Source organism: Leuciscus leuciscus (genome assembly GCF_965113295.1).
Source record: "Leuciscus leuciscus genome assembly, chromosome: 15".
Lineage (NCBI taxonomy): Eukaryota > Metazoa > Chordata > Actinopteri > Cypriniformes > Leuciscidae > Leuciscus > Leuciscus leuciscus.
Window position 1 is genome coordinate 12,196,122 of NC_138739.1, and position 12,601 is coordinate 12,208,722.

The following is a 12,601-nucleotide window of genomic DNA, read 5'->3' on the forward strand; positions in this document are numbered from 1 at the left end:
GAGACTATGTACTGGACCTCAATGTACACAGATATCGAAAGAGAGGTGTCTCGTTGTGCTGCATGCAATGCTTTGACAGCACACCACACAAAGGAACCAATGCACCTCCATGACATCCCTGAACTGCCATGGTCATTTACTGCAGCTGATATATTTGAGTGGCGTGCCAAAATGCATCTAGTCCTGGTGGACTCCTACTCAGGGTGGTTCGAGCTGGATTACCTCCCCAACATGACCAGCAACACGGTCATTGCGAAGCTGAAGCGACACTTTGCAACACATGGTGTGCCCCACTCCCTCATGACTGATAATGGGACCCAGTTCACTGGAAGGGACTTTGCAGACTTTTCACAGGCATGGGACTTTAAACACATCCGCAGCAGTCCTTATTACCCACAATCTAACGGTCTGGCTGAGCGTGCAGTGAGATCCGCTAAGCACCTACTGGAGAAGTGCCACCGTGATGGCACAGACATCCAAGAAGCCATTCTCCACACTCGCAACATTCCCCGTGATGGGCTCCCTTCCTCTGCTCAGCGACTCATGTCCAGGCAAACCAGGACCTTCCTGCCAGCAACCACAGACATGCTCAGGCCTGCTATCCAAGTCAATGTGACTGCTGCCATCTCCAAACACAGAATGAGGGGGAAAGTGTATCATGACCGCAGTGCTCACCGCCTCTCAGCACTAAGACCAGGTCAAACAGTCAGAGTGCACACTGAACGTGGTTTTGATCAAGTGGCAAGAGTGGAAGGCCCAGCTCAGCAGCCTAATAGCTATGTAATAGCATCACAAGGAAAGAAATATATCAGGAACAGGCGACATCTCCTCCGGGTTGAGGAAAACCCAACGGCAAGCTCTGAGGAGGACGTGCCACTGAGGTCCACTTCACCAGTACCTGATAGAGAGACTGCCCAAAATGCCAACCCACCACCTACACCTCCTAGTATCACACCAGTGGTCAATACTGGTGACTCATCTGAGAGACAGTTGGTGGTGACTCGAGCAGGCAGAGTTAGCCAACCTAATCAGCGTTATCAGGACTATGTCAGTACTTGGCTAAAAAACTAAACTAAAATCAAGATATGGAAATGATAACCAGGTGTCCCTTCGTTAACTGAACTAACTTTGTTTGCCCATACTTCACCATACATTTTATGTTCCGTGTCACCTTTTGTTCCGTGGTGGGTGGCCTGATAATAAGATAATTTCAGTACGTGTTCTGTTCCAGTTTTGTTGTGTGGGCTGTTAAGTTTATTTACATCCCATCTGGAAGAAAGGGGATGTAGAGTTGTGGCACTATCACTTTAAATATCAGTGTTGATGTTAACGTCACTATGGCAACCCCTGTTTGGATGAAGCGGGTAACATAAATAAAGTCAGTCTAGTGTCTACACTCACACGAGTTGCATGTGTATTTCTTGACACTCTACACAGATGAACAAAGAGAAAAATTGATCAGGTGGTGTTGGTTATGTTTTGACATCATCATCATTTGACCTGAATCGCTAAACACATTTAGACTCTAATCTCTGGCTTAAATGTACATTATTGTTAATTACAGCATCACTGTGATTCTACAGCACAAAATCCAGAATTTTCTAAATAATCCAAAGGATGTTTTAAAAGTTGTTCTGATGAAGATAAAAATCTTTCTTTTAGGCACACAGACATCAAGAATTCCAGTCAAATATTGCGTTGCAAACATCAATAACAGCTTTAAATTGTCAATGCTGCCAAATGACCATGGTATCAGCGGGATAATCCACAGATATCTGTGCATTCATTGATTTTAATGCGCGATGTGGAGGCAAAGAACCACCCGATGTGAAGCGGAGTTTAATTTACTTGTTTAATTAAAAGGCAACAGAATACAGGAAATGGCATTTACTCCAGTAATGTTTTTCTGGGGGAGGACCCACAAACTTTCTTTTTTTTTGTGCTTTTTTTTGCTTTTAAATATATTTTAAAAAGAATTGAATAAGGTGGTGCAAAAACTCTACAAATTAATATTGAAAATATTTATTTGTATTGTCTAATTTAAAAGTAAAAATGTCTCAGTAGAAAAGCAGGAAGCACTAAACTGTGTACATTACCTTACAGATAAAAACACACACTCCACACAATGGGTAACCAATCATAAATCAATATTATAGTTTCATTCTTTGAGGTTTTGTGTGATTAGCATGAGTCACCCTGAACACCTCGTTCATAATGTATGATCACATAGGCCCCACAGGGTAACACTTTATAATAACTGCATGCTATTAATCATTAGTTAAGTATTAGTAAATAGTTAATTCATCATTTATAAAGCATTAATAAACATTAATAATCAGTTTGTAAATACAGCTATAAATGCTTGTTTCTTGATTTATACGCATATATATATATATATATATATAATGTGTTTAATAATTGTATTTTCCTACTTTATTAATGATCAATATATAATTTCTAAATGAAGTATTTTATTATTTACAAACCAGTTATTTAGGATTTGTCAGTGGTTTATAAGATCACTTAGAAAGTGTAAGTAAATGATTAATAAACTATTTAAACGTACATTCATACATCTTATTATTCAGACATATAGTGATGGTTACTTTGTGTGTTTGTGTGTAAAATTCTTTATTAACACGTATTCCTACTGTAATTCATGGTTAATTCAGGTTGTTATAAAGCATTTAGTAGTGGTCAGTTAATAACTATTTTTGTGAGCTCATCTAAAGGTAGGACTATGTATGCCTTATAAAGCATTTATAAAGGAGATTTAAAGGCTCAGTTACTGTATCTTCTAAACAGAAAAAGGAAACAAACACAACACAGTGATAGAGAACATATACATATTTATTTCACGATGCAAAAAAATAAAACTGTACAACTGTACACTTGACATACAATGAAAAATAAACTTCTGCAATATAATGAATAAAAAGCTAAAAATGAACAAAAAACAACAACAAAAGGTATTATATTATGAGTTTTTGACATCTTTAGTACACTCCAAAGACATTTTCAAACATTTTTCAAGTAGTTAAGTTTCGGAGGAACCTGTTCAACCTACCCAGAGGGAAATGTTATTGTCCAAGTTTGCTCTCTCATAGCATATACTGTAGGAAACCTGATGAAGTTCTCAGTGCTCATGCTGCTGATTTGAAAGGTGGGTTAGTGGGTTATTATCTTAAATTTGATCTTCAAGAAATATAAGATGAAGGGAAATGAGTTAAGAGCTAATTAAAAACTTGTAGAGCATTTTTAAGAATTTATGGTAACACTTTATAATAACGTTCAGTTGTAAGACATTTATAAGTGGTTAGTAAATTATTAACTAATAATTTACAAAACATGACTGTGTTCATAAATAAGTGATATATTAATTACTTTATTTTGTAGATTCAGTTATAAGTCATTTACAATTGATTAGTTAATGATTAACTAATCATTTACAAAACATGAATATACAAAACATCATTAACTAACCACTTATAAATGACTTACAACTGACCGTTATTATAAAGTGTTACCGAATTTATGACAATAAAGAACAGCTTGCATAAAATACAGTAGACTTGCACAAAAAGAGCACAGCACTGGGAGAAATCATTATAAAGAAAAATGTCAAATTACAATGAACAAACAAAGATGGTTATACTCCGTTATAACAGAGAAAAATAAAAGAGAGATCTATTCTCTCTCCAAACATTTTGGCTCTATTTTACACTTAAAGTGAATGTCCTGGTTACGATTGTAACCTCTGTTCGCTGATGGAGGGAATGAGACGTGATGTCAATGACTGACACTAGGGGTCACAGATCCCTAAACACCTTTGAGACTTTAAGAAAAGGCCAATGAGAATTGGAAGTGAGATTTGCATGCCTTGGGTATAAAAGGAGCTGGTGTGCATCCACTCATTCAGGTTTGTGCTGAGGAGCCGAGAGCGAAGCAAAATTGTTTGCTGGGCCATTAGTAATGAATCCAGTGTTACTACATCGTTCTAAAGGAACTAGTAATTATTTGGATCAGTATTCTGCGAAACACATGATATAACTAATATTGAAAGTCATATAAGCTTTTGAGATTTTGCAATTCCTTCCGATGGATTTGGTAACACTTTACCCAGCAAACACATTTACATTTCTACTATTGCAACGTCACTGTCTACGTGCTCGCACCATTGTAACAACGTAGAATTGTAGGACGCGACAGGGCTGTAGCAACGTTGTTGCGCGACATTCAGTAACTGAGAGTCGACGATCTGACAATTAATTTTTTTATAGATATCCCCCATTTACCATGTTATGTTTTTTGGTTCATTTTTAATTAGTCAGATGTAGATACTTATATACATTTTAAACATTGTTTATCCTTAACAGTAAATTAATTATAATCAACAACTGCAAGTGTACACTTAGTAAAATTACATAGAAGGTTAGCTAATTCAACTTTATTAAAACTGTATAAGTATATTAGTAGTTCCTTTAGAATGATGTACAGTAGTAACACTTGATTTATACTAATGGGTTACCGTTACCTTTTCGCTAAATCTTACCTCACTCTCTTTCAACGTTAAACTGAGTCTTCGCGCTGGAATTCACGCTCTGCTTCTGCGAAAAGTAAAAGTTTGATTTGATTGACCATCTCAACAATTTGGCCATTTTTAAATTTGGGGGAACTTGTCCTCGAGAACCACTGGCTCCAAATACTAAAATTGTGGTCATAAAAAATTCTGTTCGTAAATGGTTCATTATAATTAATTTATTTGAATGTGTGGATATAAAAAAGAAACAAAATATGAAGTGGTTGTTAACTTGTCATTTACACTTTGAAAAAAAAAAAAAGAGCAAAGACAAATAAATTAAGTAAATTGATATTTTCCTTCAATTAGTGTTGTTGAGATGCAAGACAATCCAGCAGACGAGTTTAAGGGTAGAAAAGTTGTATTGAGGATTACAGACAGGTGGAAAAACATCTGCATCTTTCTTCCCTCGTTTTGCTCATTCACTACTCCCATTAAAAAGTTTTTTAATGCTCAAAAAGTGTTAGAGTGCTTAAAAATTCAGAAGACTAGCTGAACCTTGCACATTATAAGCACAATTACACACAGAGACATAGATGAAGAAGTGCAGAATATGCCATCAACTTAGAGAAATATTGTAAAGATATTTTAACATTATGCTCATTTAAGGTAAATGATGCGAGACAGTGAAGATATTCTTGTTAATCAGAGTTAAAGACATAACGACAGAGGGATACATTTTCTATTTGTATTTTGTATTTATTCATCTATTTTATTTTTGGCTTCATGATTGACTCACTTTTTTCTCTTTTTGCACTTGAGAAACAAAGAAAGATGGGAAAGGAGAAGTGAACAAATGATTAGCAACTATAGCTCTGCGATGCTCTATTCAGCCGGTCATCTGTACTTTACTTACTGACCTTGATAATGTACAGGCCAGCCGCCTACACACCCCAACACTATTTTAAGAGTGGCCAACTGCCCCGTACGATAAATACAGTTTGGGGGTGTACCAGATTGTAATCTACACGTGACCACGTTAAAAGGATTGTTGCTCTGAAACAGGTTTCCGCCCACTGGAGTTCCTCCTCTGCGACAAACTGGGTTAATAACACCTGCATTTGCTTGTATGAAGGTGTTGACAGGTTTGCAGACACCGCCAGGTCCAGTGATGCGTCTGGTTCTGATTTCACTGGTACACATTGCCACGTTCACAAGAGGACCCACATGCTGATTGAGGAAATGTTGATAACCGGGTGGTTGACCATGAGCGGAGAACGACCCACACAAGACCAGCAGCAGAATCACAGCAGACTGATGAATCTCCATGACCTGCTGAACAATACACACATCAAAACACCTTTACTGACATCTGACTTACTAAAGCAGTTTGGTTGTGATTAGTAAATAAAATACTGACGAGACCCTTCCTTTATTTTTACTTGCACATATCTTAGTTAATTTAAATTGACCCAGCTGTGCACATTTTCTATATAGTTGATTTCAATCCCTTTGTGTAAAAGTGTTTTTGACTGTACTTTGTTTCCATCAAGTCTATTCCATTGAGTCAAGACAAATATTGTGTATGTCGTATACTTGCTGATTAAAGTTCTCAACATTTAAAGGCGAGGTAAATCACAAACCCCAGAAAATAATCTTACCCCCGAAAACATTTTCTAAAAGCATGTTGCTTTTTAATACTTATTGCTCAATGCTTTGAAGATTATTGATTGACCACTTTTTTCCCAAAAAAATTACATACATGCTACAAATATGTTGAGTGAGCTCATGTGAACTGATACTCACAGGCTGCAGTCTATAGTCTGAGATAGTAAACCTCTGGCCTGTATTATGATGCACCTTCACAAAGTCCAAGTGAATGCAGTCAGGCTTGATCTTGGGGTTAGATGAATCTTCAGGTAGATTATCTGCAGATCAGATGTGTATCAGCAGCGTCGGGAGATCTCGGGAGATGATCAAGCAGACGCAGAGACGGGCCATATTTATACACAAGATAAAGCAGAATCATCCATGATGTCCAGGCCATCCAATCATAGTATTCAAAGATCAACCCTACCATATATAGCACATTAAGAAATATAATAGTGAGCGGTTAAATGTTTAAATGTATGTGTGTGTCTTGAGTTCCCGTTTGTGTGCGGGTGTATAAGTGTGTTCAAGGCCTTGATGGACATAACGAAAACAAGTTACACAAGGGCAGCCTTACACAAGAATTGTCAAAACTGGAGCCTGAGAAGTGAGAACATATTGACACTTGGTGTCACGACACTGACTTTAAAATGTCCCGGTCCACTCAGGATTTGAGCATTCGTGTGACACATGAAGAGTTTCATAGTGATACTTCTCTGATGAAGATTGAGAGATAATAACCAAAGAGTAGATAATTTAAACACATTATATCAGAAACAGGCAACACTATTGCTGCAGTAAAAGCTTAAAGAAATTAGCCCATAACCAGGGTGAAAGAGAATTATTTAAACGATATATAATAAGGCAGCGGCTATTTGCACCAAGTACAAATATCGATATTATCTGTATTAGTATAGTGTATATTATCGATATTAGTGTATATACACACTAAATGTGAAAATAACATATTTTCTATACTCTGTAAAAAGTGAACATGTGCAGTTGTTGCTTTAAGGAGGTATTTCTAGCTGATTCTACCTGCAAATTCAAATTTTGTTGTTGTAACCTAATTCAATCAGGTTTATGTAACAAAACAAGGGAATGCTGTTTTAACTTAGTTGAGTAACATTGACCCAACATACAGTTTCCATTTAAGCTCAGGATGGACACATTCGACACATGCGCACCTGCTCCTTGCTGATCTGAGAATTTAGTTAATACATGACAAATCGTGATTTGGGGTTATTATAGACAACGATGAAAAACACATAAAATAACACTTAATCCCCAAATTTATACTCTCCTAATGCTGTCTCTTGCAAAGCATGCTGGGAACTACAGATCCACTGCCCAGGGCTGCATTTCTCAAAAGCATCGTGAGCTAAGTTGATCGTACAGAGTAGACCATTGGTGGCAAAAGCTCTACGATACTTAGGCTTACAATGCTTTTGGGAAACACAGCCCTGTGCAGAGGATCTGTAGTTCCCAGCATGCTTTGCAAGGGACTGCATTGGGAGAGGCATCCAAATTTTTAGCTTAAATGCTGAATTGACCCTTCTCTTAAATGAGCTATAGCGGTCTTCATCTTTAGCCATGTTTTGAAATGATCCAGTGTCAATGTATTTGATATACCCATCACGTGTCCCATGTCAGCAGCCATGTCACCCTGTAGCCCAAGACCGGTTGCCCACTGAAGCTAAGCAGGGCTGAGCCTGGTTAGTACCTGGATGGGAGACCTCCTGAGAAAACCAGGTTGCTGCTGGAAGAGGTGTTAGTGCGGCCAGTAGGGGGTGCTCACCCTGTGGTCTGTGTGGGTCCTAACGCCCCAGTATAGTGATGGGGACACTATACTGTCAAAGAGCACCGTCCTTCGGATGAGACGTAAAAAACCGAGGTCCTGACTCTCTGTGGTCATTAAAAATCCCAGGATGTCTTTCGAAAGAGTAGGGGTGTAACCCCGGCATCCTGGCCAAATTTGCCCAGTGGCCTTTGTCCATCATGGCCTCCTAATCATCCTCATATACTGATTGGCTTCATCACTGTCTCCTCTCCACCAGTAAGCTGGTGTGTGGTGGGCGTTCTGGCGCAATATGGCTGCCGTCGCATCATCCAAGTGGATGCTGCACATTGGTGGTGGTTGAGGAGATCCCCCCCTTCTATGTAAAGCGCTTTGAGTGCCGAGAAAAGCGCTATATAAATGTAATGAATTATTATTATTATTATTATCACACCTCCCTTCAGGGGCAGCAGTGACCCCCTGTCCTCTGCTTGGCCAAAAGAGGATCTTACCCATCATTGAGAAATCACCTCATGCACACTGGTAACCCATCCTTCCCATTACAAAATCTTTGACAGTTTTCAGTTTTCAAGTATTTTCTGGAGCTCAGGGGAAGTGCATTCAAGAACCATCAGAGCCATTTAGACTGCATAATAGTGCTAAAACAGGGAGACAGGTTCATGTAGTATTCATTGAACATCTCTGCATGATTTTCAACTGAAACACATCTTGTTATCACTAATGACACTCAGATAGCAGCTTTTAGCTGACTTTGAAGAGAGAGAGAGAGACTCTGAAGCATTTTCACTAACTTGTAACATCAGACCTTATCTAATGACATGCATTTTCAAAGAAACATTAGTCTTTTTGTTTTACATATTTTTGCAGCTCACATGTTTCTTCTTTTGGCATCATTGTCTGATCTAATGAAGTGTGTAATCTTTACACTGTCTGCCATGTTGCATTGTATCCAGGGCTTGACATTAACTTTTTTGCTCACTAGCCAATGTGGCTAGTGGTTTTCCAAAGTTACTAGCCACTCAGCATTTTTACTAGCCACATTTTGTTGTTGTGAAATTACCTGATAAAAGTTGACTATGGCGTGCTAAAATTTACTTGAACTAGATTTACAACCCTTTTAAATGTAAAACCACTATACACACCCAAATCAAGACTACATAAATATATAACAATACAGGAGTAGTTGATATGATACACCACCTGTCAAAAAATGATTGATTGATAGGTGCCACGCCCCTTCCGGTGACAGGTCCCGCCCTTTCCGGTGACATGCCCCGCCCCTTCCGGTGCCAGGTGTCCCGCCCCTTTTGACTTTTGATTGACAGTTTGACAGCTAGTTTTGACTTTTGATTGACAGGTTGACAGTTAGTATGACTTTTGATCATGTTTTGACAGCTAGTTTTGACTTTTGATTGACAGTTGGACAGCTTTTGATCATGTTTTGACAGCTAGTTTTGACTTTTGATGTCTTTTGAAGGCTTTTGAAGGCTTTTGAAGCCTTTTGATATTGACAGAAAGTGTTATAACAATATGTCATGGTATCGGACAGCTAGTTTGATGCCTTTTGAACATGACAGTTAGTGTTTTTTGAAGCCTTTTGATCGTTTGAAGACACTGTGATTAAATAATACGTCATGGCTATATGACAGCTAGTTTTAATTGTTTGAAGCCTATTGAAGCCTTTTGAACATGACATTGTGTGTTTTTGAAGTTGGTGTCACACACACGATCCTCCCTACATATTCCTGAGCGTATCCGGGCTGTACTGTGAAACTGATAAGGGGAAAACTGTGGAAGTTTATCTCACACACAAATGTTGAGAAACCATTCAGTTCTTTTAAAACAATATAAATTATTATAAATAAATAATTTAAAATAAAGATCTTACTAAAACCTCACTCAAAAAGTTTAAATAAAATGGAGTCATAAAAAATTGCAATCAGTTAAATGTTTATAGAGTTAAAAAAAAAACAAAAAAAAAACATACAGGTTATGAAACAATCAGTTAAATGTTTAGAGAGTTGAAGAAAAAACATATAGCTTATGAAACAACGCAATAAATGAAACGGGTTCACGAAAATAAAAAAATAAAAAATCATCTCACATGTTTAGATAACTAAAGCGCCTCTCCAGCACAGCCCGGGCCTGAGTGGTGCGCGCGCCCTCCGCATTCTGACATCCCCCTCCTTCTGCTCCTCCACATTCCAGAGCACAGTGATAGTGAGAAACAGAGATTTTATTAAATAATGTATATTTCACACAAATAATATAATATACAATAATAAAAAATAGCATCTTACTGAAACCAATTCTTTCAGTTTTAGATAAACAAAAGAATAAAAAATCATCTTACATAAAACATTCTGTTCTTTAAAAGAATATAAAGGATTATAAATAAATAATATAAAATAAAGATATTACTAAAACCTCACACAAAAAGTTGAAATAAATGTAGAACTATCCAGTTTAAATAAAATGGATTCACCAAAAAATTGCAATGAGTTAAATGTTTATAGAGTTAAAAAACAAAAAAAAACAAAAAAAAAACATAGGCCTACAGGTTATGAAACAATCAGTTAAATGTTTAGAGAGTTGAAGAAAAAACATACAGCTTATGAAACAACGCAATAAATGAAACGGGTTCACAAAAATAAAAAATCATCTTACATGTTTAGATAACTAAAGGGCCTCTTTACACCAGCGTTTGACCTGCGGTGCTTTCAAAAAGCACCAGCCAAAGGGTGTGTGTGTGTGTGTGTGTGTGTGTGTGTGTGTGTGTGTGTGTGTGTGTGTGTGTGTGTGTGTGTGTGTGTCTGTGTGTGTGTGGAGATCAGACATCAGAGGAGATGTGACCATCTGTGTGTGTGTGTGTGTGTGTGTGTGTGTGTGTGTGTGTGTGTGTGTGTGTGTGTGTGTGTGTGTGTGTGTGTGTGTGTGTGTGTCTGTGTCTGTGTGTGTGTGGAGATCAGACATCAGAGGAGATGTGACCATCTGTGTGTGTGTGTGTGTGTGTGTGTGTGTGTGTGTGTGTGTGTGTGTGTGTGTGTGTGTGTGTCTGTGAGAGAGTCACACAAATTCAGTGATCAGGATATCAGGTGCTGAGTTTATAAGAAGTATAATCTTAAAAGTTTAAATGATATCTTTTAAAAATAAAAGATTGTTTAAATGAAATATTTAAAGTTTGAATACATACACATCTTCTATTTATCTTTTAGAAGATTACTGTAATGATTTTGTTTAAATTGAACCTAAGGTATAATTGTTATTAAACAATGTCTGTTCAAAAACTTTCGATTGTTGAAAAACTGCACTTAGTCGTCTTATATCTCATTTATATGAAAAGATTCAATCATCATTTTTTGTCCATGCGGGGTTTAAATTTTTATGGTGGGGGTCTTCCATAGCCATAATGATTTTTGTATTGTAACTGCATATTCGATCATGTAGCCTACACCTAAACACGACCATCACAGAAAACTACATTTGTACATTTTCAAAAATGAAATAAATAAATAAATAAATAATTTAATATCATTTCTAAGCTGTGTTGCACGCGCGCACACACACGGTTCTAAAAAATTAACTAATCTCTATGTGCATCATGTCACATCGTATGTAATGTTAGTCTACTAACGCCTTTCCAGAGCCAAAGTTTTGTTCACACTAAATTCATTTAAAAGCATAATCTTAAAGGTCCCATGACATGCTACTTTTTGTAGGCTTTAATATAGGCCTTAGTGGTCCCTAGTACTGTATCTGAAATCTCTTTCCAAAAATTCAGCCTCGGTGCAGAATTATAGCCACTACAAGCCAGTCCCAGAATGAGCTTCCTTCAGACAGGCCGTTTCGGTGTCTGTAGCTTTAAATACTAATGAGGAGGAGAAAGGCGGCGCAAGGTGGAGGGTGGGTGTGGCCTTGACCATCTTGCGCCTATATGGGGAGGCTGCAGACCTGGAGCCGGTAGATCTACGCCCCTAGCAGTTTTACGCCCCTGGCAGTTTTACGCCCCTGCTGTTCCTGATGCGTCCAGTAGCGAAATAACACCATTAAATCGATGCTCAAAACTTACACAATAATAACCGTCCAGTTCATAGATTTTGCCCGAATTTGTGGTTTTTGTTAATTTAAATATTAAACGTTTTAGTATAAATCTGCACTGCACTATGGATTAAAATATCTCTAGATATTAGGTTGGGCTTCACTCAGCCTATACAGAAGACTATTTGTTTTCATGAATTAAAAAATAACACACATAGTTGGATCAGATGACAAGTAATGATATATGACCTACTATAGAATAGTTAATTGAATATTGAATACATTAATATTGAATAAATAGTAATAATAATAATACTAATTAATAATAATAGAATATTCACTGTATGTTTTTATACAGGAGACTGAGTGAAATATGTTGTTGTGAATTTATATAAAGTTACAATTAGATATTAAACATATTTAGCCCATTAGACATACAGCACCGTGTAATCATATGGATCCTGGATTAAATATCTGCTGTACTATTCACTTAGTCATCATACAGCTACAAAACAGTGTCCTTCATAGCATTTTATGAAGACAAACACAATTTATCCCTTTTCTAAAATTCCAAGGGCCATTTATAAGAAAGAGAC

At 37.2% G+C, this 12,601-nt stretch overlaps 3 long non-coding RNA genes across 4 annotated transcripts in view; 2 read left to right on the forward strand and 1 right to left on the reverse strand.

Annotated features, from left to right (window-relative positions):
• The window catches only part of LOC309476343, a 216,821-nt gene that overhangs the window by 91,748 nt on the left and 112,472 nt on the right, over positions 1-12,601 (forward strand). The gene's annotated exons all lie outside the window — the stretch shown is intronic.
• The window catches only part of LOC309476419, a 45,074-nt gene continuing 34,824 nt past the window's right edge, over positions 2,352-12,601 (forward strand). The window contains exon 1 of the long non-coding RNA XR_014198126.1: positions 2,352-4,937. This is a non-coding gene — a long non-coding RNA (uncharacterized lncRNA). The remainder of the gene's footprint in view (positions 4,938-12,601) is intronic.
• Positions 4,923-6,698, reverse strand: LOC309476337. Of its 2 annotated transcripts, none has more exons than XR_014198016.1 (2): positions 6,326-6,698; positions 4,923-5,851 (listed from the first exon to the last, which is right to left on the reverse strand). It is a non-coding gene; the product is annotated as an uncharacterized lncRNA (long non-coding RNA). The 2 variants fall into 2 exon arrangements; XR_014198017.1 differs by having other exon boundaries at positions 4,923-5,854.